Genomic DNA, 24,624 nt, shown 5'->3' on the forward strand with positions numbered 1-24,624 from the left:
TTACTGGACTGACATCCCAGCTTCGATTGTCCATCTTCATTCATATACTGTACATATTACATGCAGGTACTGACATGCAATGTGCAGTAGTTAACTTTTCACCAAAGATTTTAAGAAGCCTCCATAGTTGACAAGAAAACTGCCACCTATGACACCTCCTGTCGCAATTCTTTATTAACGATACACCTTTATCCCTTTGACCGCCAAGTTCTCTCGGACGATGAAAATCATCAAGTATTAAAAAGGAAGTACGTAATTCCCTCAACAGCACTCAACTGCATAAAATTGCCTAGAAGTAACAAGATTAAGTAAGAAAAAGGACACATTTGATAGCCGCATCCAACCCATTCTTGTAAAAAGTAACACTGCCTCATGTTACAGTGTTTTCAGTGGTCGTGTTGCAGTGTTCCTGATTTCTGTTGCACTGATCAGGTGTTCCCTACAAATGTGTTCACTGAAGAGAATAACGTATAGTGTCAGCATGTTACTAGATGGCGTGTGTGTGTGTGTGTGTGTGTGTGTGTGTGTGTGTGTGTGTGTGTGTGTGTGTGTGTGTGTGTGTGTGTGTGTGTGTGTGTGTGTGTGTGTGCAATACTTTAGCTGCATACTGTACGTGTACTCTCATAGTGCCTATAATACTTTTATGCATTGATTGTGTGTATGCGTGTGTGTGTGTGTGTGTGTGTGTGTGTGTGTGTGTGTGTGTGTGTGTGTTTGCAAGTTCCTCGGAATATGTCATTGCATCAGCTATGTGTAACAACTATAAGGCAATGTAAGTTTTGTTTAGTAATATTGTGCACATTCATTAGTGGTGTAGGCATTATGTTAAGTGTGAGGGCACGAATGTAACACAAGAGCTACTGAGCGTGAACATATAATCTTACCGTACATGTGAGTATGGAAATAAAAAGTGTGGATGTGATTGATGTGAGTAACGATACTTGCCAGTGTGTGTGTGTGTGTGTGTGTGTGTGTGTGTGTGTGTGTGTGTGTGTGTGTGTGTGTGTGTGTGTGTGTGTGTGTGTGTGTGTGTGTGTGTGATCATTATGTACAGTATATGAGCACGTACGCAAGAATATGCGTGCTTTTGCGGGTGTACAGTATGTGTGTGTAGTGACGTGATGATGATAATGATGATAATCTCTGCAATTTATGAACACTCTACTATACAATTACTAGTTCTTTTTCCCTTCCCTTTACGCTCCCCCTCCCCTTCCCTCTTTCTCCCTCTCACTCCTCCCTCACCCCTTCTCTCCCTTCCTCTCTCTCTCTCTCTCTCTCTCTCTCTCTCTCTCTCTCTCTCTCTCTCTCTCTCTCTCTCTCTCTCTCTCTCTCTCTCTCTCTCTCTCTCTCTTACCTCTATTCCGCTGTACCTTCCTTCACTCCCACTGCTCTCTCCATCATCCCTCTCACTCCCTTCCCTCACCTCTCTCCTTCCACTTCCTTTCATCACCTCTCCTTCCCTCCATCACCCTCTAACCACATGCACTCTCTTCCGCCCTTCCCCCTCCCCCTCCTCATTTCCTTCCTTACTCTCTCCCTTTCCTATTCCTCTTCATTTTTCCCTCTCTCCATCACATTATCTGCCTTCATTCCCTAATCAACACCCCTTCCTATTCCTTCCTTTCCCTCCTGACTCGCTCATATTCATTCTATAGTCCCTCCTTTTTGGCACTTTCTCTCTCTTCACATCTCCTTCCCTTTCTTTCATTCACTATTTCCATCATCTCCACTCCATTCCCCTCTTGTCCACTCCGACCTCCCTTCAACCCGGCTCCCCGCTCCTTCATTGTCTCTAGCACTCCCTTCTCTCTCTGCCCCTTTCCTACCCCCCTCACTACCCTTTATTCAGTCCATTTCTTCGTCTATCATTCCTTCGTTTCCCTCCCTTCTACTCGCGCCTTCCCTTCCATTCCCTCACCTCCCGCCCCATTCCTTCTCAGCTATACTGCGTGGTCGTCAAAACAACTGTTGTACGCGTACTCAATCGTGTGGGTTCACAGGGAGCTCTCTCTCTCTCTCTCTCTCTCTCTCTCTGAATACATGAATATATACATATATATGCACACACACACACACACACACACATATATATATATATATATATACATAAATATATATATATATATATATATATATATATATATATATATATATATATATATATATATAGATGGAGCCTCTGTGGTACAGTGGTAAAGTGTGCGTTTTCGTACACTGAAGAACGAGGGTTCGCTCCCCGCCAGGGTAATAAACTTTGGGAGCGTTCTTCTGGTCACGTACTGCATTGGCGGACATCAGGGGTGCTGTGGTTGAACCAGTGTCGCATACTATAAAGTATGCTTGCACCCAGTCGGCTTGCGAGGGCCGATTACACTTGGTTCACAGACTACACACACATCCAAAGCCACTCCAACACTACAATACATTTACAAGCACTTCTCACCCTCCATACAATATCTACCAGACAGCCTAAGCCACTTGGTAGAGATACATTGGCTGTATCGTCCCCGCTTCGGTTAGGATAGGCCGGTCCTCCGGTGGACACTCAAACGGCTGATGAGATGAGAGATTATATCCTGTACATATATATATATATATATATATATATATATATATATATATATACCGTATATTATCTCCCATCTCATACAGCCAATGTACCTCTACCTAGTGGTTTAGGCTGTCTGGTGGAGATCGTATGTAGGGTGAGAAGTGCTTGTAATATATATATATATATATATATATATATATATATATATATATATATATATATATATATATATATATATATATATATATATATATATATAAATATATATATATATATATATATATATATATATATATATATATATATATATATATATATATATATATATATATATATATATATATACCGTATATTATCTCCCATCTCATACAGCCAATGTACCTTTACCTAGTGGCTTAGGCTGTCTGGTAGAGACTGTATGTAGGGTGAGAAGTGCTTGTAATATATATATATATATATATATATATATATATATATATATATATATATATATATATATATGGAAGCGAGGCGTGGACCTTGCAAGAGGGGAACAAGTCAAGAGTGAGAGCAGTGGAAATGAGTTACTTGAGAGGAGCATGTGGAGTGACATGGAGGGACAGGTTGACGAATGAAGAAGTGAAGGAACGTTGTGGGGTAGATGTGGATGTGGTTGAAAAGATTAGGAGAAATACACTGAGGTGGTTTGGACATGTGGAGAGGATGGAGAATGAAAGACTGACTAAGAGGGTGTATGTAGGTGAGGTGGAGGGAGGGAGAGGGAGGGTAGACCGAGGATGAGGTGGAGGGATGGAGTTGAGAGGTATATGAGGGAGGGGGGTGAGTTGGGGGGAGGGAGTCAAATGGTGGGTGACAGAGTGACTTGGAGGCGTTTTGTCTGCGGCCACCCTTTGCGGGATTAGGGCGTCGGGCTATAGATAGATAGATCGATATATATATATATATATATATATATATATATATATATATATATATATATATATATATATATATATATATATATATATATATGTATATATATATAACGCCTTAGCCCTTGGGGGATACCTGGCGTAAAACCTAATATACAGTATATATATATATATATATATATATATATATATATATATATATATATATATTTTCTCTCTTTTCTATTCTTTTTATGTGAGGAAGAAGGAACCAAAGGCCATGAGCCCGCAAAACTGTTCCTTCCAAGAGAAAAACAAAATACAAGAGAGAGCCAAATTCAAGATCCATTCATTTCGAGATGCCTGGACACACTGCGTTTGAAAGACTGGAGATCATAGGATGCAGGAAATACAGACAGAGGGAGACAGTTCCAGAATTGACCTGTTGCATAAATGAAGGACTGGGAGTAACAGTTAATTCTTGCATTAGAGAGTTGGACAGAAAAGGGGTGAGAGTTTGTTGCTAGACGGGTGCTACGCACCCGTCGTAGTAGTGGAGAAATGCATGCAGACAGTTCAGAGGAACAGTGACCATTGAAGTAGCGATAGAAAAGAGATAACGATGCAACACTGCGGCGAAGAGACAGAGGTTGAAGGGAGTCAGTAAGAGGGGGAGAGTTAATGAGACGAAAAACCTTTGACTCCATGCTATTGAGAAGAGCTGTATGTGGGGAGCCTCCCCACACATGAGAGTTGTACTCCACACAGGGGGGGATAAAACCCCTGTATAGAGTCAACTATTGTGCAGGGGCAAAGAAGGAACGGAGTCGGCTTAGCACACCCAATCGCTTGGAAGCAGATTTTACAAGAGATGTAATATGATCTTTCCAAGACAAGTCCCGAGCAAATGGAACCCCAAGCATGTTCAAGGATGATGCAGGATTAAGTTGAGTATTATTAAACGTCAGTGGGTATACCTGTGGAAGATTTTGTTGGGTTGATAGGTGCAAAAACTGAGTCTTTGATGCATTAAAAACAACCAGATTATTTTTACCCCAGTCAGAGATACGAGCCAAGTCAGACATTAGGTGTGCCATAGCCTCATCCCTTGCCTGCTGAAGTAACTGCTGAGATGGACGTTGTGGGAATCGAATGGAAAGGTGAAGGGTGGAGTCATCAGCGTATGAGTGGATAGGATTAGATGTACAGCTTAGAAGGTCATTGATGAATAAAAGGAAGAGAGTTGGTGATAGGACAGAGCCCTGAGGAACACCACTGTTAATAGATCTAGGAGAAGAACGATAGCCATCTACAACAGCGGCTATAGAACGACCAGAAAGGAAGCTAGAGATGAAGGCACAGAAAGAAGGATAGAAACCGTAAGAGGGCAGTTTGGAAATTAAAGATTTATGCCAGACTCGATCGAAAGCCTTTGAGATGTCAAGTGCAATGGCAAAGCTTTCGCCAAAGTCCCGAAAGGAGGATAACCAGGAGTCTGAAAGGTAGGTGAGAAGATCGCCTGTGGAGCGTCCCTGACGGAACCCATACTGACGATCAGAAAGAAGGTTGTGATAGGAAAGATGCTTTAAAATTTTTCTATTAAGAATAGACTCAAAAACTTTTGAGATACAGGATGTTAAAGCAATTGGGCGATAGTTAGAGGGTTGGGAATGGTCACCCTTCCTTGGGACTGGCTGAATGAGAGCAAACTTCCAGTAAGAAGGAAAGGTACAAGTTGACAGACAAAGGCGAAAGAGTTTGCCTAGGCGGGGTGTAAGCAAAGAAGCACAGTTCTTGAGAACAACAGGAGGGACTCCATCAGGCCCATATGCCTTATTAGTACTGAGGCCAGCAATGGCAGAAAATACATCAGCTGAAGAAATTTTAATGTTAGCCATGAGGAAGTCAGAGGGGGGAAGTGATGGAGGAACAGAACCGGAATCGTCTAAGGTGGAATTGGAGGAGAAAGTCTGAGCGAAGAGATCTGCTTTATCAGTAGAAGAAATAGCTACAGGGCCATCAGAGTAGAAAAGAGGAGGGAAGGATGATGAGGTAAAGTTGTTAGAAAGATTTTTGGCAAGGTGCCAGAAGGAGCAGGATGAGTTTGAGTTGTTGAGTTGAGAACATTTTGTATGGATGAAATTATTTTTAGCAGAGCGAAGAACAGACTTAGCACAATTCCGGGCAGAAATGTATAAAAGATGTGATTCAGGGGTGGGTTGGCTCCAGTACCTTTTATAAGCCTTCTCCTTGTTGCGGACAGCGTTATAACAAGTGTGATTAAACCAAGGCTTTCTTGCGTTAGTCAAAGGATATGAGAAAGGAATGTATGCTTCTATGCCCGAGAGAATAACCTCCGTAATGCGCAAGGCACACCCAGATGGCTCATGGCCATGAAAGCAATAATCATTCCAGGGAAAATCAAAGAAGTACTGCCTGAGGGCCTCCCAATCCGCAGCTCCAAAGTGCCAGAGACGACTTTTTTTTGGAGGGTCCGCAGGCCGTACCGGACTGATAGGACAGGTTAAGGTGATAAGGTTATGATCGGAGGAGCCCAACGGAGAGAAAAGATTAACAGTGTAAGCAGAAGGATTAGTTGTAAGGAAGAGATCAAGTATGTTGGAGCTCTCTCCAAAGCGGTCAGGGATACGGGTAGGGTGCTGTACAAGCTGCTGTGGGTCATTAAGGATAGAAAAGGTGTAGGCTTGTTCACCAGGTGGATCAGTGAATGGAGAGGAGAGCCAAAGGTGGTGGTGAACATTGAAATCTCCTAGAATGGAGATTTCAGAGAAAGGAGAAATGGATAGAATGTGTTCCATTGTAGAAGTAAGATAGTCAAAGAATTTTTGATAGTCAGTAGAATTAGGAGATAAGTAAACAGCACAGATATATTTAGTCAGAGAATGACAGGAAAGCCGAAGCCAGAGTGTAGAGAATTCAGAAGAATCGAGTTCAGGAACACGAGAGCAAGATAAGTTGTTGCGTATATATACACAACAGCCACCTTTGGCTTTGAAATGAGTATAGAGAAAGTAGGAGGATACAGAAAAGGGTTTGTTGTCAGTTGCCTCAGACAGCTGAGTCTCAGTTAGGAAAAGAAGGTGAGGTTTAGAGAAGGAAAGGTGGTGCTGAACAGAGCGAAAGTTAGAGGAAAGGCCACGAATGTTGCAGAAATAAAGAAGAAGAAGAGAGTCAGACAGTGGTTCCAGGCACCTTGAGTCGTCACCGGGAGAGGGGCTGAAGGTGGGGGTATTTATGGTCCCCCCCCCCCTGGGGACTCCGAGGCTATGTTTTTCGACGCCATTTTTGAAAATTTTGAAAAGGAAGTGTGGTGTGTACTGTGCATGTAGTTTGGTGTTGATAGTTGGAGAAACTTGTATTGGAGAGCATGCTGGTCTACTCATTGTGTTACTGAGACACTGAAAAAGTTCAGCAAAAGGGGGATGGTCGGGACCTAGTCCCGAGGGCTGATGAAACGGGAGCTCCAGCTCTCACTGTCATCAGCTTTCCAACCACCTTGGGAGTACTGCCCTGCTCGACTGGTGCTACAGTCTACTCCGCTTATATACTAACAAAACTCCCTTTTTTTTATCCATTTTTCTGCATACCTGTATATCTATATATCTTTGTCTCTCGATCTATATTACTACCTCTCTAACAATCTCTATTTCTTTATCACCCAGTCTATCTGTCTAATGATTCTTTCTTTTTCGTACTATGTCTGTTCATATCTGTCTAGTTATCTGTCAACCTCTCTATGTCCTTTTCATCTGTGTTTTTCTTTTTTCAATCAGTCAGTCACTCTGTCTGTCTATTCATCTAACAATCTGTCTATCTGTGTCAGCCTGTTTGTCTCATATAACCCTTCCAGTGAGATGCTGACAATATTCGCCTTTATAGATGTTAAAAATTCCTGTCCTATTCCACTCCATTTCTGGTTCAACCCAACGTTCACACACAAACTGACCCCTCCCATTCAACCCCATATTCTGTCACGCCTCTCCCTCATTACACCCTAGATCCTGTTCCCGCTCCTGTCTCATCCTTCTTTGATCTTACCCAACGTTACCCCACCTGATCCGTTACCCATTTCACTCTATCCTATCCCACTTTGCGTTTTTCCTATACTAATGTACCACTGTCCCACCCCACCCCATCCTTTATCACTCCCATTCTGTCCTATCCCACTCGTCCCATTCCGATACTAACCCACCACAACCTCACCGCATCTCACACCAATCAACTTCGAATCCCAGCCCACCTCATTCCTGTTCCAAAGTTACATCCGTCCCATTCGTTGGCCACCCATCTTCCCTACCCCTATTCTTCCGGCCTCCTACTCTATCCTATTCCTATACTAACACAACAACATCCTACCCCACTCACCTCCTTCCCACTCTAACTCACCCCAATCCCGCCTTTCTCATCCCATGCCCATCTCACTCTTTCTCGTTGCCATTGCGTCCCATTCCTCGTCTGGTCTATCGTCATCCCACTCTCTTTTGCCTTACCCCTCATACGCTCTTCTCTCCCACAGTGTCCCAATCCTAAACCAGTCTCACCCCACCCCAACCTACCTTACCCCATCCCACTCTTCCCCACCCACACATCACCCCACGCCATCCACACACCAACCTGTTGACGGCTGCACTTGCTTTTTTCTCCATTACCTGACAGTGCATTAAACCCCCAGTCACGAAGGCACATTATACAGTTTTTATATAAGCGGGGACTGAGACTGACCCGATAGAGGCCACCATTAAAAACATAATAATAATACGTGTTTTCTTTTTACGTGGACAGAGATAGACCCAGTTTGTAAGGAACAATAGCTGTTTTCTTTTATTTTTGGCTGTGTTGGTTTGGATATGAGAGCTTAGCCACCCTAAATAAATATGCAAGTCTGTGCACGGAAAAAGAGTGAATGTTGGAATGTATGCGGACGAAGTAATTTGAACGAATACGTGCCTGTGTGTCTCTTTTTGGGTGTATCTGTGTGTGTGCCTGGTGTTTGGTTTTGTGCTTATGTGTGTGTGTGTGTGTGTGTGTGTGTGTGTGTGTGTGTGTGTGTGTGTGTGTGTGTGTGTGTGTGTGTGTGTGTGTGTGTGTGTGTGTGTGTGTGTTTCACTTTATTCTCTGAAGTATCGTATCAGAGATTCAAATATGGGTACGGTCACATAGCAGACCTCTCTCAGCTAAGGGATATTAGCCAGTAGACGAAAAGGAGAAGTAGAGAAGGTAAAACAATTATTTTAACTTTTCATGACTATATACTGGGAAACATTGAAAATGTCACTACAGTAGCAAGCGATCTAGATAAGCAGGGCTACTGGTCCTGGGTAAAACCAAGGTGCCTTTTGCAGTGTCCGTCGTCTTTGATGTCCGAGAGTTTGGAGAGGAATATGTACCGGTGATATTTTAATCGAGTATGTTTCAAACACTTGGTGTATGTATTCCCCTTTACCTCAGTGTGCGTATGGGAGGTGGAGGGTGTGTTCAATAGTTACTAGTGTGTGGCGTGTATGAGATGGTTGGGAACCAAGCCTCCCTCATATCATGCATCAGGGATTACCGACCAAGCTGACAATTAGTGAGTTCACGCTGTGGAATACCTCGCTCCACCCCACACCACCTTGCCTCACCATATCATTACCCACATTTATATTATACCCCGTAATCTCATTCACGCCTCACCCCATCCCCTTATGCTAACTTCACCCCATCCTCTCATTCCTGCCTCACCCCGTCCTTTCATTCTTACCTCACTCTATCCACTCATTTCTGACCCACCCTCTAAACTTATTACTTTCTCAAACCATGCCCTCATTTCTGCCTAAACCCATTCCCTCATTATTGATTCATTCCATCCATTCATCTCTGTCTCACTCCATTCCCTCATTATTGCCTCACCTATCCCTCATTATTCCCTCACCGTTTCTACTCATTTCTGCCTCTCCCCATGTATTTATTCCTGCTTCATCCTCTTCTAATCATTTCTGCCTCTCCCCATGTACTTATTCCTGCCTCACCTGTTCTAATCATTCCTGCCTCTCGCCGTGTGTTTATTATTGCCTCAGCTCTTCTAATTATTCCTGCCTCTCCCCATATTTTTGTTTCTGCCTCACCTTTTCTAACCATTGCTGCCTTTCCCTTCCTGCTTACTGTATTCCTGCCTCAATGTATTTACTCATTTCTGCTTTATCCCATCCGCTTATTCCTGCTTCACCCTATTCACATTCCTAACTAATCAGACACATGCCTCACCCCATCCCCTACCTCACCATCACTCCCTGCCTTCCCCTTTCACTCCCTGTCTCATCACCACCCATTGCCTCACCCCCACTCCTACTTCACCCACACTCCCTCCCCTCACCCCCACACCTGCTTCCCCCAACCCAGTCTATTACTTTAACCCCATTCCTGCCTCACCGCACTCTAGTATCACTCCATTCCTACCTCACCCCACTTTTGCCTCTCCGTTTTTCCTCTCACCCTCTCACAATGCCGTGCCTCTCCGAAACTTTTCGTCTCAGTCTTACTCCATCCAGCAGGCAAGACCTTTCCCGGCCTGCCTCACCCCAGTCTTTGCGTCACAGCCACTTTCCATGTATTAAATTCTCTCTGTACCTCACGAAATTCTCTCCTAGCTTCCCTACTTCCCACGCCTCACTCACATCCCTCCTACTCCCCATCCTGCTTCAACCCCTTGTACTTTACGTGAATTCTCACTCCAACTCTTCCGTACTACTGCCTTTGTCTCACGCTATCCCCATTCTTACATCCATCTCTCAATCCCCGCTTGTCTCATTTCTGTACCTATTCCATTCCAGTCCCTACCTTACACCATCTCAGCCTCACGCCTTCTTTTCTATTCCCTGCCACATTCAAAAAATTTCTTTTCTGCCCTTTCCCAACCTCATCTGTGCCTTATGTGTAGGTCTGCCTCGCCCTGTTTCCTACCTCACGTATCCCCTACCGTGCTTTATTCCCTGACTTTTCCCTCATTTCAGCCTTGCATCACTCAATTCCCCATGCCTTCTGACAAATTTTTTACCATTACTTCACCTGATCATATCTTGAATCAGCTCTGTTTTCTCTACTCGTACTTCTCTCACAAAGCTTTACATCCTTCCTCACTACTATGCTTTGCCTCGGCTATATCTCCTGCTGAGCCCGTAATCCTTCCCTCTCATATTTTCCTTGTCCCACCCTTTTCCTCTGCCTCATCCCATTCCTTTATAACACCCAATCATATCTCCTGCCTCTCCCAGTATTTCCCTTCTGCCTCACATCATCTTTACCTAATCTCTGCTCGTAATGCACCATATATCCATCCTACCTCACCCCATCTCAGCCTATTGTTTAATGAGCATCCCCTGCATCTCCCAAAATTTTATCTTTGCCCTGCCTCACCCCATCTATGCCACACATCCGCCCTTAATTTACCTTATATTCATCCATGCCTGATCCCATCTTTGCCTAACATCCCTACACTACTCCCCACCTCGCACAAAACTTCCCACCCCACCTCACTCGCCTTGCAATGCCTTCCTTAACCTTTAAAACCAACCGAGCAAAACTAAGGTGCCATTTTTCATATTTCCTAACGTCCACCGTTTTTATCCCCCCCCCCCTTCACACGACCTCTCTCTCTCTCTCTCTCTCTCTCTCTCTCTCTCTCTCTCTCTCTCTCTCTCTCTCTCTCTCTCTCGGCTTACCTCCCCGTCTCTCATTTCCTTGTCTCAATATACCTACTTTCTTCCCTCCTCCCTCCGCATCCTTTACATCTCTCTCTCTCTCTCTCTCTCTCTCTCTCTCTCTCTCTCTCTCTCTCTCTCTCTCTCTCTCAAATAAAAAAAAAATCCCGCTCCAACTGTATATTTATAAAACAAAAAATTAAGCAAAAATTTGTTCAAGTGTATTGCATTATCCAGGGAGAGTTGCGCCTGATTCCTTCCGTCCTGAGAGAGAGAGAGAGAGAGAGAGAGAGAGAGAGAGAGAGAGAGAGAGAGAGAGAGAGAGAGAGAGATTCATTTTCATCTCGTAACTAAGATTAAAATTTTGCTGATATTAGAAAATTCTGCACTTAGCTTTCCTGAACATTTTAGTTCCTGGTTTTGCAGGAAAATCAAGAGATACGGGAAGTTCTGCTCTTCTCTCATCATCCATCTTGCGAAAATTAGTCTGTCATGGCATGTAAAAGATGTTATGAAATTTTGTGGTGGCAACTGGTGTTTGTAGAATAGTCAACGATTTTTAATAATATTATTTCCATCCGGTAATCAAGACATATTTCCATTAAGAGGAAAGAAAAAGAAAGACTTTGCACTCGACCATCCTCAACTGTTTTCTTTTTGTTACAAAGGCTTTTTTTTTATATAACAGAAATTGCAAGAGATATGGGAAGAGCTGCGCTTTTCTTTCCTTGGTGCAAAAAAAAAAAAAATGTTATATCACGTCTTTGACATTAACATAACCCTTTGAATCAAAAGTGTATTATCTACAGTATCTTGTTTTTGCAATCTCTAGCAGACGTTATTCAGCTTATGAAAGTTTTATGGGCTGAAGTAGTTAGGTGTAGCCTCATCAACCCCTTCATTACTAGGCGGCTTTCCTAACCTCCATCGCATAGTGTGGTAGTAACAAGAATAAACTGAAAATAGTTGTCATTATACTGAGAAGATTAACTTATGAATCTCGGCCTAGTGCGTTACAATGCACTCAGCCAGCAAAAATAGTCATCACTGTACTGGAGGTTAACTATTGAATCCCGGCCTAGAGCTACAGTATACTGCACTCAGTGCCTGGCTCCCCTTCCTGCCTAAGAGATACTCTTTCACTCAGAACCAAGTGTTCCTTCCTTCACTCAGGTTCGGGTAGCCTTTCCTACATTCATTTCTTCTGGAAAATTTTTTCATTGAATACTGAGTACCCTTTAACACTCATAAGTTTAAGGAAACATTTTATTACCTCGCCCGGCCTGAGTCCGGCGAGGTATTGTTTTTGGTCGAGCTTGTTCTTTTCTGTAAGGCAACATTACGGGAAAAAATGCTGAATGAAATTACAGTAAACTTTCAGGATATGTGGGCACTGACCCCCCCTAAAAAATGATTAAATTTTGGAGGTAATCGATTGACTTTGAAATGTCAAAATCGAGGTCACGGATTTTCAGAGGGCTATAAATTGAAAACGGTTGAAGATAGAGATATTTACTACTATGCGTATACAGGAACTCATAATATGGGCTTTCATTTGGCACAAAGACCTTTGTAGTATGTAAAACAAATAGCTAAGGAGCAGGTGCTACAAAGCCTCGTATGAAGTCTGTCACAATAAATATCACAGTGGTGTGTATAGCTAAAATGAATAAAAATATACTCTCATAGTGAACATACTGTAAGTATATCGTGAAGATACAACAATTTCAAACTGATTTGTACCTCAACTTGGTTTGACTCGGATCGATGCTGTTGTATCCTCACCTTAATCACTAACTTAATATGTTGGTGTGACTTCTACCGGCTACTATATCTCTTCACCTCCCTTTATCACCTGTATCTTTGTAATAATTCCACATAATCGTCTCGTACCTTGTCTGCGGTTCACTACAGGGATTTTTGTCCTTACTCAGTAATGATCCCCTTCCACCTTGCGTAACACATTAACCTCCCTCATACACTCACCTACTTTATTCCATTACCTTCCTTGTTCTTTCACTCTAGCAATCTTCATAATCCTGCCTCATGTACTCACCTACTTTATGCCTTTACCCTCCTTTCTCCTTCGTTTTCTCGATTTTCCTTCACCTACACTATCTATCATTATTTTTTTTCTTCTTGATTTCCGTTACCTTTGCTTTGCTCTAATGTTTTCGCTCTTTACATATGCCAGTGTCTCTTTCTTTCCGGGCCTCTTTCATCCACTCTTTAGGTCTTGATATTATTGTCATAATTTTTTATCATATACTTTTTAAGTCACTCCTGGCGCTGAAGAGCAGCGTTTTCACGTGGTGTCAGCGATATGTCCAGGTGTCACCACTGCCCTGGTATACAAAGGTTCCTCAACTCTCTCTCTGTTCTTCGAAAGGAGGACGATGGACTGAAGATAAAAGGCAACATTAGCCTGCAGTCCACCGGGTTTACATTCAGAGGAGCATTGAGCTGCAACAACAAAAACATCATCAACAACAACAACAACAACAACAACAACAACTACTACTACTACTACTACTACTACTACTACTACTACTACCACTGCTACTACTACTGCTACTGCTATTGCTGCTGCTGCTGCTGCTACTGCTGCTGTGCTGCTACTACTACTACTGCTGCTGCTGCTGCTACTACTACTACTACTACTACTACTACTGTCACTACTACTTCTCCTTTTCTTGGTCTTTCCTTCTATTGCTAGGTTTTGCTTGTATCAACTCTCTTCCTTCCCCCGTCCTTACCCGCTCTTGCGCCATTCTTCCCATTTGTTAAACGTTAGCCGTCCGATAACTTGAAATGGTCATGAATGGATGTCAGGAAGGTTTAATCATGAGGAAGGACGGTGATAAGGAAGGGAAAACAAGAGGGGAAGGAAAAGGAGGTAGGAGTGAATGACGGGAGAGAGAAAAGGGGAACGGGAGGAGGGAGAAAGGGGAAGGGAAAGGATAGAAAGAGAGGTGGAAGGGGAAGAGGTTGAAGAAGAAGGGATAAGAGAGCAAATGGAAGGAGAGAGAGAATAGGAAAGAAGAGGGGAGAGAACTGGAAAGGGAAGAAAGAAGAGAGAACAGAGGGAATGGTAGGGGAGGGGGGAGCTGAAGAACTCGGGGAGGGGAGGGGAGGGGAGGGGGAGGAGAAGGAAGGAGGCGACAGGGAAGTAGAAGGGAAACTGGAGGAATAATAAGAGAAGGAAGAAATCGAGGGAAAAAGTGGGAGGAAGGAGGGGAGGAAGAGCAGGGAAGGGGAAGAGGAAAGGATAGGGAAGCTAGAGAGAAGAGAATGGGAGAGGAGAGGGTGAAATACGAGAAAGAAATGAGAAAGGAACGGGAAAAAATGGAGGTGTAGTAATAGGATGATAGGAGAGAGAGAGAGAGAGAGAGAGAGAGAGAGGGGGGGGGAGAAGAAAAGGGAGACTGTGGAGGGTGGTGAACTGGGGAGAGGGAGATAGAGGGTGAAAGAAAAGAAGGCTGTAGGGACTGCGAAGGAAGAAAAACGATAATAAAGGAAGAAAGGGAACTGTGTGGAGGGGGAAGGCAGAAGAAAGGAGGGAAGGAGGGAAAGAATGAATTAAGAGGGAAGGGAACGAGGAGAGAGGGAAAGTGGGAGTGGAAGATTTATACTGTGTTACTGAAAATTGCAGCATTTCGCCTTACTAAACCTTAGTCACTTCCTCCACACCCCTTTCGTCCTCCTTCACACCCCTCCTCTGTCTTTTATTTTCCTCAGTCCCCTTCCCCACGTTTCTTTTTCAGCCCATTCCTCCCCTCTTCTCTCCTCTTCGTCTTTTCTTCCTCTTCCCTTCTTTTCATCTCTCCTCCTCCCTATCTTGTTCCTGTGAACAGTGAGTCTTTGCCTTTCCCCTGATTCGGCTTCCCCAGTCCCTTCTCTGAGATTTTGTATACTTTCCGTACTATGTTTTTGGTGCCACCAGATCAGTTTATTTGGCCAAGGAGAGAGTTCTTGATCTGTAGGGGTTAGATACATATTTCACTAACCTAGCACATGAGATCACTTACCTGAAAAAAAAAAAAAAAAAAATAGAAGTCCTGCGTTTTGCTACCTCACCGTCGGTGAAAGGGATGGCCCAAACCTATGTTAACCAAAAGGGCAACATGTGTGTGTAAAATACAGTTCAAGAAACTGCTGGGAAGTCTACCTGCATTTCACGTAGATCTTAGAAAAAAACAAATATGTATATTTATAACAGTCCTAAAAGGGTTTTCAAAAGAATATTAATCGAGAGAACTTTTGCGGATCATCTGTGTGGGTCATGGAGATAGGGGTCATTTCAGATCTCTCTCTCTCTCTCTCTCTCTCTCTCTCTCTCTCTCTCTCTCTCTCTCTCACCATGTAATTTGCTTCCAGTCCATGACATTCACAAATCAAAGAAAAGCATTCGGGAGCCGAATGCTAATCGCCCGCCAGAATATGCTTTTAGTCAAGTCCAAGATTTAGGCCATATCTTAATACCCTGATGGTTTCATGTTGATAGCTGAAGCCGTTCATGAGATATAATAGTGCTAAAGGCGGGCGATAAAAACAGGTTGACATTTGGCAGCCATTTTGGCGACCTTGACCTTGGCCTCGAATGCCCATTTTCGAATTCGACCAAGATTTTAGCCATATCTTGATACCCTGAAGGTTTCATGTTGATAGCTCAAGCCGTTCATGAGATATAATGGGAACACACAGACACACACACACACACACACACACACACACACACACACACACACACACAGAGGCAGGGAAAAACATTATCACTCTGCCTTCTAAAGGTAGGCGTAGCAGTGCAAGATAGCACACCAATCTACAAAGAACTGGTCACTTATATCAATCATCTGCATATCGCAGACATGAGATAATCTCCCTCTCGCCATCAATTACCATACTCACCCTCTTTCCACAACACAGGTTTTAGCCTATTTCAGAACTTCATTCATAGTCATTGAAAGCTATGGCGACATGGCACGCCCATCTTCTGAATCCAATGTTCATATTGAACGATATTTCTTTAAAAGTCCTACACATACTTCGCTTCCACCAAAAGCCCTGTCCACACGAGCGGGCAATGCCCGCGGGCACAAGCGAGCAGTTTGCCTGTTGACGGGCTCACCGCTTGTGCCCGCGGGCAAAGGCGTATATTGCCTGTGGCAATTTATGCATTTGCCCGCGGGCACAAGCGGTGAGCCCGTCAACAGGCAAACTGCTCGCTTGTGCCCGCGGGCATTGCCCGCTCGTGTGGACAGGGCTAAAGAAGTTCTTTATAGCAAATAACAGGAAGTCAGTAATCGTGCGTTGTTCTCATATCCGCAAGTAGCAATACAGAGTACTAAGCATAAAAAGAAAAAAAGAAAATGTGCATAAATTCCAAATGACTGGATGAACAAGTTAGGCAATCAGATGGTGAGTCTGCTTGACTGAAAGCAGGCCTGCGATTATTCCCGTCTCCAGACACTCACAGTCCGCCACGGGTAACCCTGTCACTACCATCCTAACTTTCTCTTTGCACAATCAGTTTCGGCGCTGAACCGACGGCCTTAACCTTGACCGCCTTGTACTGCCTTACTGATTGACAGAGGGGATAGCTTTGGAATATTTATGCCATTTTTAAATCCTCTTCGCACCTGGAAATCTGTTTTTAAATTTAATAAACTTGTCTCGCGTAGCCAGATGTCCACTCTCAACAATTCATTTTTGATAACTGTTGGATCAAGAAACTCTGTATTTTGGTTAAGCAACAGCGGTAGATTCTTCCTTTTTACCCAGATTTGCATAATATATCGATCGTTCTTTCTGCCTATCTATATGTTTCTTTCTCACTCCTTCTATTTATTTATATCTATACCTATATCTATATCTATATCTATTCATCTATCAATGTATTTCTGTCTGACCGTCTACTGTTACATTCTTATTTGCCCCATTAGTCCCAACATTTAAGGCAAAGATAACTTCTTCACTGACGAACAGTTAGCTATAACTTATAAGAGTCATGTGCGCTCTCAGCTAGAATATTGCTCACCCTTGTGGAACGGATGTGGAGGGGTTGCATTAAAATAACTAGACAAAATTCAGAACAAAGCTGTTAGAATTTTTAATAACCCTGCCATTACAAATAAACTACCTCCCGTACAAGTAAGAAGGAATGTTGCTTCCCTAGCATTATTATACAGATATTTTTATGGCAAGTGCTCAGGCGAAGTTGCGTCCATGGTGCCACCTTTCCATGCCTTCCCTCGTGCTACACGGGCATCTGGTAGCGCTCACGACTGGAATGTTACTCATCCATATTGCAGAACTTCTGCCTGTCAGAATTCTTTCATTCCCCGAACAGCATCTCTCTGGAACTCGCTTCCCCAGAGTTTATTCCCTCCTAACTTCAACCTACAGCTGTTCAAGTCTAACTGTTACAGATATTTTATGAACAGAGGACACCAGTAATCTGGTGTATGGATTTTTTTTTTTTTTTTTTCCTTCCTCTGTTTTGTTATTAAAAAAAAAAAAAAAAAAAAGTTGCTCCCTCTGGTGGCATTACGTGTGCAGTAAACCTCAACCATTCTTCATATTAACCCTTAGCCTATAGGACTGCATCTGATTGGAGCCCCTTAACCCACTAGACTACCAGGCCTCCTTTTGGTGTTATATTTGCAAGCGAAGTAGTAGATAGTTTCCTGGGATACAGGAAACCACTTGGTCTGTCACTCATTGTAGTCACCTAAAGGTAGCACTTATATGGAGAGGAGGGAGGTAATACTGATCACCTCCGCCTGATTTGCATACCTATCTTTCTCTCTATATGTCTGTCTATGTCTCAGTCTGTTTCTTTATCTATCTGCTTATGTGTTTATGTCAGTTTTTAATAAATTCCTGTTTTATCTGTCTATCTGTCTGTATCTATATCTAAATCTGTCTGTACCTGTATATCTATCTGTCAATCTATTCCTTTCTGTCTAATCTATCTGCCTTTCTTTTTATTTATACACTGTATGCAATATTTATATCAATCTTAACATTTCTCTCTATCTACTTACCTATTTAGAGGGGACGTCCTATGGCAGCAATTCATTCTGGGCACTTGTTGAGAAGCATCATATGTTTCTCACAAATAAAAGAAATAAAAACTTCATGGCATTTTGTTGCGCTTTTGATTATATATCTGCAACCTGTCCTTAGTAATTCCTGTCACGTGTTTTCTCGTATTTTACTCCTGCTAACACCAGATAATTTTAATCAGCTTGGAAGAGTTCACAGGAAGGCTAGAGTGTTAATACTATCTATTTACAATCTTATGGTCATGACAACTCAAGGATTCTACTCAAACCAACGTCAACACTTTTATTCAGCTGGCAGTGATTCACAAGAGCCGATATTGTTAAAGAGTTCAATGGTGTGGCGAATTTTGAAGGAAAATCTCAGTTTCCTCAAAAATATAAGTTCAGCACCAATCCTGGCCTGGCGGGGAGAGAACGTGACACAAATGAATGCTGGAAAAAAAAAAATCTGAACAATTGTAGATGGATTTCTGGCACTCTATCCCCTTCAATCAGATGACGCATTTTATCTTTTATTAGTTCTTTTGCTGATGGAGAGGGACGTCTTCAAGCGGTGGCACCCATATACGGGCGGTGGAAGTACCTGGTTACACAAACATCCTTCAATTACCTCCTTGTCCCCGGAGATGAGGATGGTTGACTGCTAGAGAGAGGCAACTTCATCCAGTAGTCTACAGAGTTCATATTTCACATTAACCTGGGGTTACAACAACTACTAAAACTTTTCTCTCTGATGATGGACTGTTAATAAATCATTTTTATTTTACAGCTCTGGACTGGAAGGAGTTCAAGGGAACTATATAGACCCCTTTAATTTAGGTCACCGCTGAGCTGTGTAAACTCGTCTAGTTATGCAATGGATAACTTAAAATGACGTACTCTTTGTGAAGAGACCTTTATGAAATATGTAACCATTTAAATAACAGACTTTCATCGACCAGTACGAGTACTTGCCTCCACTTAAGCCTCGTAAAGGATAAGGCAAGAACAAGAAAAGCACTAAAATTCAGCGGAAAAATATGTAGAAATCTCGTCTTAATTATTTTTGTAACTGAATCTATGGCAGTCCGTACGAGATTCACTGTCTGACCGGCACCTCTGTTATGAGCGCATAAGGAAGGAGTGTCTGTAATGAGTGTACTGCAAATAACGCAGAGCGCTACATTATGAGTGCATCTGAGGGACTTTCATGTAACACAAGCATCCAAAACACCACAAGAGCAAAATGCTAAATTTTACGGTCGTTATTCGCAGACACAAATATTGGAAGTACGACACTCATTAACATTATAATCCTTCACCTAGCTACACGTGCCTTAACCCGAGTCACGTAAAGTACAGCAGGAAAGCAGCACAAGCGCTGGAAATCTCACGAAATATATTTGGAGATCAGGAAGTGTTATCAGCAGGTGTACAAATGAGGAACATGAAGGGAGAGAGCCAGGACCGTGGGAAGTTTCTGGGACTTGGAGCGGAGTGGAGGGAAAGGTAGGGACGAATTGTGGTTTGATGGGGGTGTCGTAGTGGTAGAGCTGGTGTGGTGTGGTGGTGGTGGTGTGGTAGTTGTGGTTGGTGTGGTATAGTGGTGGTGGTATGGAGAGAGATAGCTGTGTGGGGGGATGGTGAAAGTTGTATGAGGGATGATGGTGTTAAGGGAAGGATGGATAGAAAAAGATGGGGGTAATGGTGTAAGGTGGAGAGGGATGAATGGTGGTGCTGTATAGAGGATGGAGGTAGTGGTATAGGGGATGGTTGTAGTAAGGAAAGGATGGATCGAAAAGGATGATGGTCATGGTGTAAAATGAAGTGGGATGAACGGTGATATGGGTCTTACAGGAATGGATAACTTGGATTTGGATATATGAAGGTACGGAGAAGAGAAGAGTGATGGAAGGATGCAAAAGGATAGTAGTGGTGGTGGAAATGACCGGAGGACGACGGATGGATGGGGGTTGGTAGTACTGTGGATAAGAGAGACAGGGATGGACGGTGGTGGGATGTTGGAGGGGAGATAGATGGGGGAAGAAGAGAATAATGGTGGAGAAGGGGAAAAGGCTGGATGAGGGAAGGATAGCGAGAGCGAGGAACGAGGCAGACAGATGAAGATGACTTGTATGATGGGGTGCATTTGTGAAGTAAGGATGGACGGGAAGCCAATAACGGTTAGGTTGCGGTTGGATTTGATGTGGAAGGAGTGGCGAGGTAAAATGTTTTCCTTACATTTCAGCTTTTCTACTTCACATTTTCCTCTGCTAAGTAATGCTCTTAAGCTGGGAGAATGATTTGTTTCTCTGGCCGTAGATGGTGCCATTTACAAGATGATACGTCATGGAGGAAAGTGACGGACATGTATTAGAAGTGACAGACAAACGGTGGAATAGTTTACTAATAATTGACCCTGACTGTATGTTGCCCACTACTTCGTTGTGTTGCATCTTATCCGTGTGAGAATATTGTTTTAATTTTATTTCAAATTAAGGAGAGAGAGAGAGAGAGAGAGAGAGAGAGAGAGAGGGGGGGGGAATACAAGGAAAATGGAGGTATATTTGAATGCTACAGAGAAAATAGTGAAAGGGGAGAAAAAAAAAAAAAAGAACTAGAGGAACAGACGTAAAAGAGGACAAAAACGCGACAGGGAGAAAACGGGACGATGGAATGAAAGGAATGGGAGGGAAACGCCCGAAAATACAGAGAAGCGTGGAAGAGGAGAATCAAGGAGGGAAGAAGATGATTAAAAAGAAAGAACTGGAATTAAAACAACTACAGAGAGAGAGAGAGAGAGAGAGAGAGAGAGAGAGACAGAAAGACAGACAGACAGACAGACAGACAGACGGACAGACAGACGGACAGACAGACAGATAGACAGACAGAGAAACTAAAAGAAAGGAGGAGGGAGAAGGAAGGAGAATGGTATAACAGATAGAAGGGGAAATATGAGAGAAGTGATAGAAGGGGAAAAATCGTAGAGAGAGAAAAAAAGGAGAATTAAAGGGAAGTAAACGAAAACTTTGAAAGGAAAGAGAAAAAGGGGAAATATATATGAAGTAGATGAAATAAATAGGGAAGCAATAAATTAATGTGAACAGAGGAAAAACTACAGAGAAAGAGGAACTAGAAGATGGGCGATTGGAATGGGGGAGTGACAGGATAAAGATAAAGCGGCAGTAGAAGGAAGAGGAAAGGAAAATGAACCATATAGGCCTATAAGAAGAAACAAATAACACCTTGCAATTTGAAAATACGTGAGGCAAGTTTCACAGGAACGAATGAAGGAAACAGTAATATGATGGCTGAAGAGGTTAGTCACGATACGTTTAAAGTATAATTAAACTTCACTTTAACACAACTATTATAGGGCATTTATTCTAACCTGACAAAAACCTCTAACCCTTTCAGCATGGTTGATGGCCATGTGTAGATATATTAGAGGGTAGGTTTGACTATTAAACAAGGAAACTCTTTCCTACCTTATAAAAAAATGCTATCAAATTTTATGCAAACACGACTTAACATTCGAGCTGTGAGTATGACAAAGTTCTTTCTGATGAAACGGAACGGAGTATATCAACATCATAAATCTGGGTGCTTGTTCAATTCCCGTACTACGTCTTTAGTTAAAAATTTTCCCATATCGACGTTCCGGCTTCTGAACTGATGGCCATTTCCTTGTGGGAGTGCTGGAGAGGGACGCCTTCACGTGGTGACAACAGTAGGATCGGTCAGCTCCGATGCCTGACTATACAATCGCCCCTTATTCACCTCCCTATCCTCCGAAAGGAGCATGATGGACTGCTGATGAAGGGCCACTTAGGCCTTCATTTCACCTGGGTCGCTTTCAGATAACCCGGAAGGTACAACTACTGCTACTCGCATTATCCCTTGTGGGAAGTTGAGGATATACTGTTGAGTTTATGCCCTTCGAGTATTTTAAAAATTCAACTAATTTACTTTCAGGTTTCATTTCTGTGGGGAGAGTAGAGGTTCACTTACTTCAGCTGATTTTTATCGCAATGTAGCTATGAAGGACAGATTTCCTCTAGTGGCCCCTCTCTGAACAGCTTTCACTTTCATGACATTTGTCCCGCTTTGATTCCAAGATCTGGACAGCATACACCAAATGTGATCTAAGATTTGATGCAAACGTAAGGTAGTTCTTTATTCCTGTATGTGAACATTCTACTGTTAAAACATATAATTTTAGTTCTCTTTTGCTGTCTCATTACACTTTAGGGAGAATTTAGCATTTTGTGTTATACTGAACCGTAAGGTCTGTGGCACAAGGAGCTACAAAGATGTCTTACTTCATCATTGCAAATTCATATTTTTATTCAAGAGATCTAATGCATAGCTCTTGACGTTCATGTGTGATTACTAGAATCTGCCATTCTGTGCACCGCTCCATTAATTTATACAAACGTTTTGCAACGATAACCTATCATATTCAGATAAGACTAGATATTCTATATTAGTGTCATCTTCAAACTTTAGTCCTATCAGTCTCATGACGTATCTTATTCTTGCTATATCTAGGCGATTTGATTAAGCCTCGGGGAGAAAACTTGCAGTAAAAGAGTCTTTGCATATTCTCTCTAAATTAGTGTTCGAAATTCTCTCTCTCTCTCTCTCTCTCTCTCTCTCTCTCTCTCTCTCTTAAAAAAAAAAAAACGTATATGTACGATCGTCCGGTAGCACGAAAAAAACAATATATGTACTCCATTATCTAGAACGGGTTAAAACGAGTTATTTAATCCCATTTGTGTAACTTTTAATCATTACCGTCATCAGCATCAGCATTCCGACCTCCCCCCACCCTAAAGATTGGGTGAATTAGGGTTCAGGAGAGTAAGGGAGGACAAAAACTTGAATGACGGAGAACTAGTGAGATGCCCACTGAAACTGGCCACAAACTCATTCATTCAACATTCAAGCTCCTGGAATCCCGACTTTCACAATTTAACCTCACAGGCATAACCATCCTCACATCATTTTTTATTTTTTTTGACTTTAAGGAATAGCTTTCTATTACCTATCAAAGATTATCAATCCGACGACTATAAAGCTAGAAAAGATTGCCCAATCTATGTCACTTGTTCCTCCATACATACGAGTGATTTTTTCAACCAGCTCGATCTGCTATCATTTCCCTAGCCTCATCAGGCTTATGCCTCGCCATCACAGATATTTATTAACCATATCTACAAACCTTCTTGCTTACCACTCTTCCTTCCACCCTCAAACTCATTCGCATATAATCTTTTCACCATCCTCATTACAGTCCATTCTTCCCATACGATCACACTTTTATTTCACACTCTCTTCAACCCTTTTGTCAGTAGATTTCCTTTCTCCACATCTTTCACAAATCACATTAATTCTTACATTACACTCTACGAATTGCATACACATAATCTTCAACAGCCCCATTTCCTCTACTCTTAGTCTTGACTTTTCGTTCGCATGCCACATCAGTCTTACAATAGTGCTTTAATGTAGGCAACAAAACACCTTCATACAACCCTCTTGTAGTCTCCACACTCAAACTTCTGTTAAGTATCATGAACTCCACAGCATCACCACTATCCTTCCCTTTGTCATTCTACTTTCCACTTTCTTTGCACATTAACTTCTTTCTAATACTCCTCATTGATTCCCCAACTAATTCATGTCTCTCCCCACTCTCCAGTACATCATACTGTGAATCACCTCTCTAAACAACCTCACTTTACGGTTATCTATATATGCTCTTAGATAACGAAATTCTGACATCCACTGAACTCTTCACCTATCTGTGGAATGCCTGTTCGTTGTTAACAAGTATCTAAGCATTGTTTGCATTCATCAGATTTGAGGGAATCCACTCTTCACCGTTTAACAACATCCATACTCCTGTCTCCATAACTCATTCCAACAAATATATTAAATCAATTATCTAAACATCCACCTCGTCTTACACATACTTCAATATCATAAAACATTTAAACTTCATTTAGCTGCCTTCCATCGAAATCATACATATGTTCAACCTTCCATGACCTTTCTCTTTGCCTTGTTGCATGTTTTTTACAGATCCATGAGTGTCATTAATACCTTATAGTCCTTTTTACAGGCTTTTCCCACAGTATCTCTCATTGCAGACAGTTATTCCATACACTGACTACCATTCCTAATATCACCCTTTTCATCATCCACCAAGCATCCTGATACATTCCTTACTTTCTCTGTTGTTATGCTTCTTCCTCATTCATGTCTTGCAACACTCAACAGAATTATACCATTAGTAATTCTGCACTCACTCCGACCATAAAGTCCAACAAATACTTCATTCCAAACTCTTAACATTAATTATTTATATTTGCATGAGCCTTGTCAAAACCTAATGCCTTCCCATGCTTTACCTTCACATCATTCTTCACTTC

This window comes from Coenobita brevimanus, chromosome 52 (assembly GCF_032717465.1).
Source record: "Coenobita brevimanus isolate Jiangsu-jjx chromosome 52, ASM3271746v2, whole genome shotgun sequence".
Classification (NCBI taxonomy): domain Eukaryota; kingdom Metazoa; phylum Arthropoda; class Malacostraca; order Decapoda; family Coenobitidae; genus Coenobita; species Coenobita brevimanus.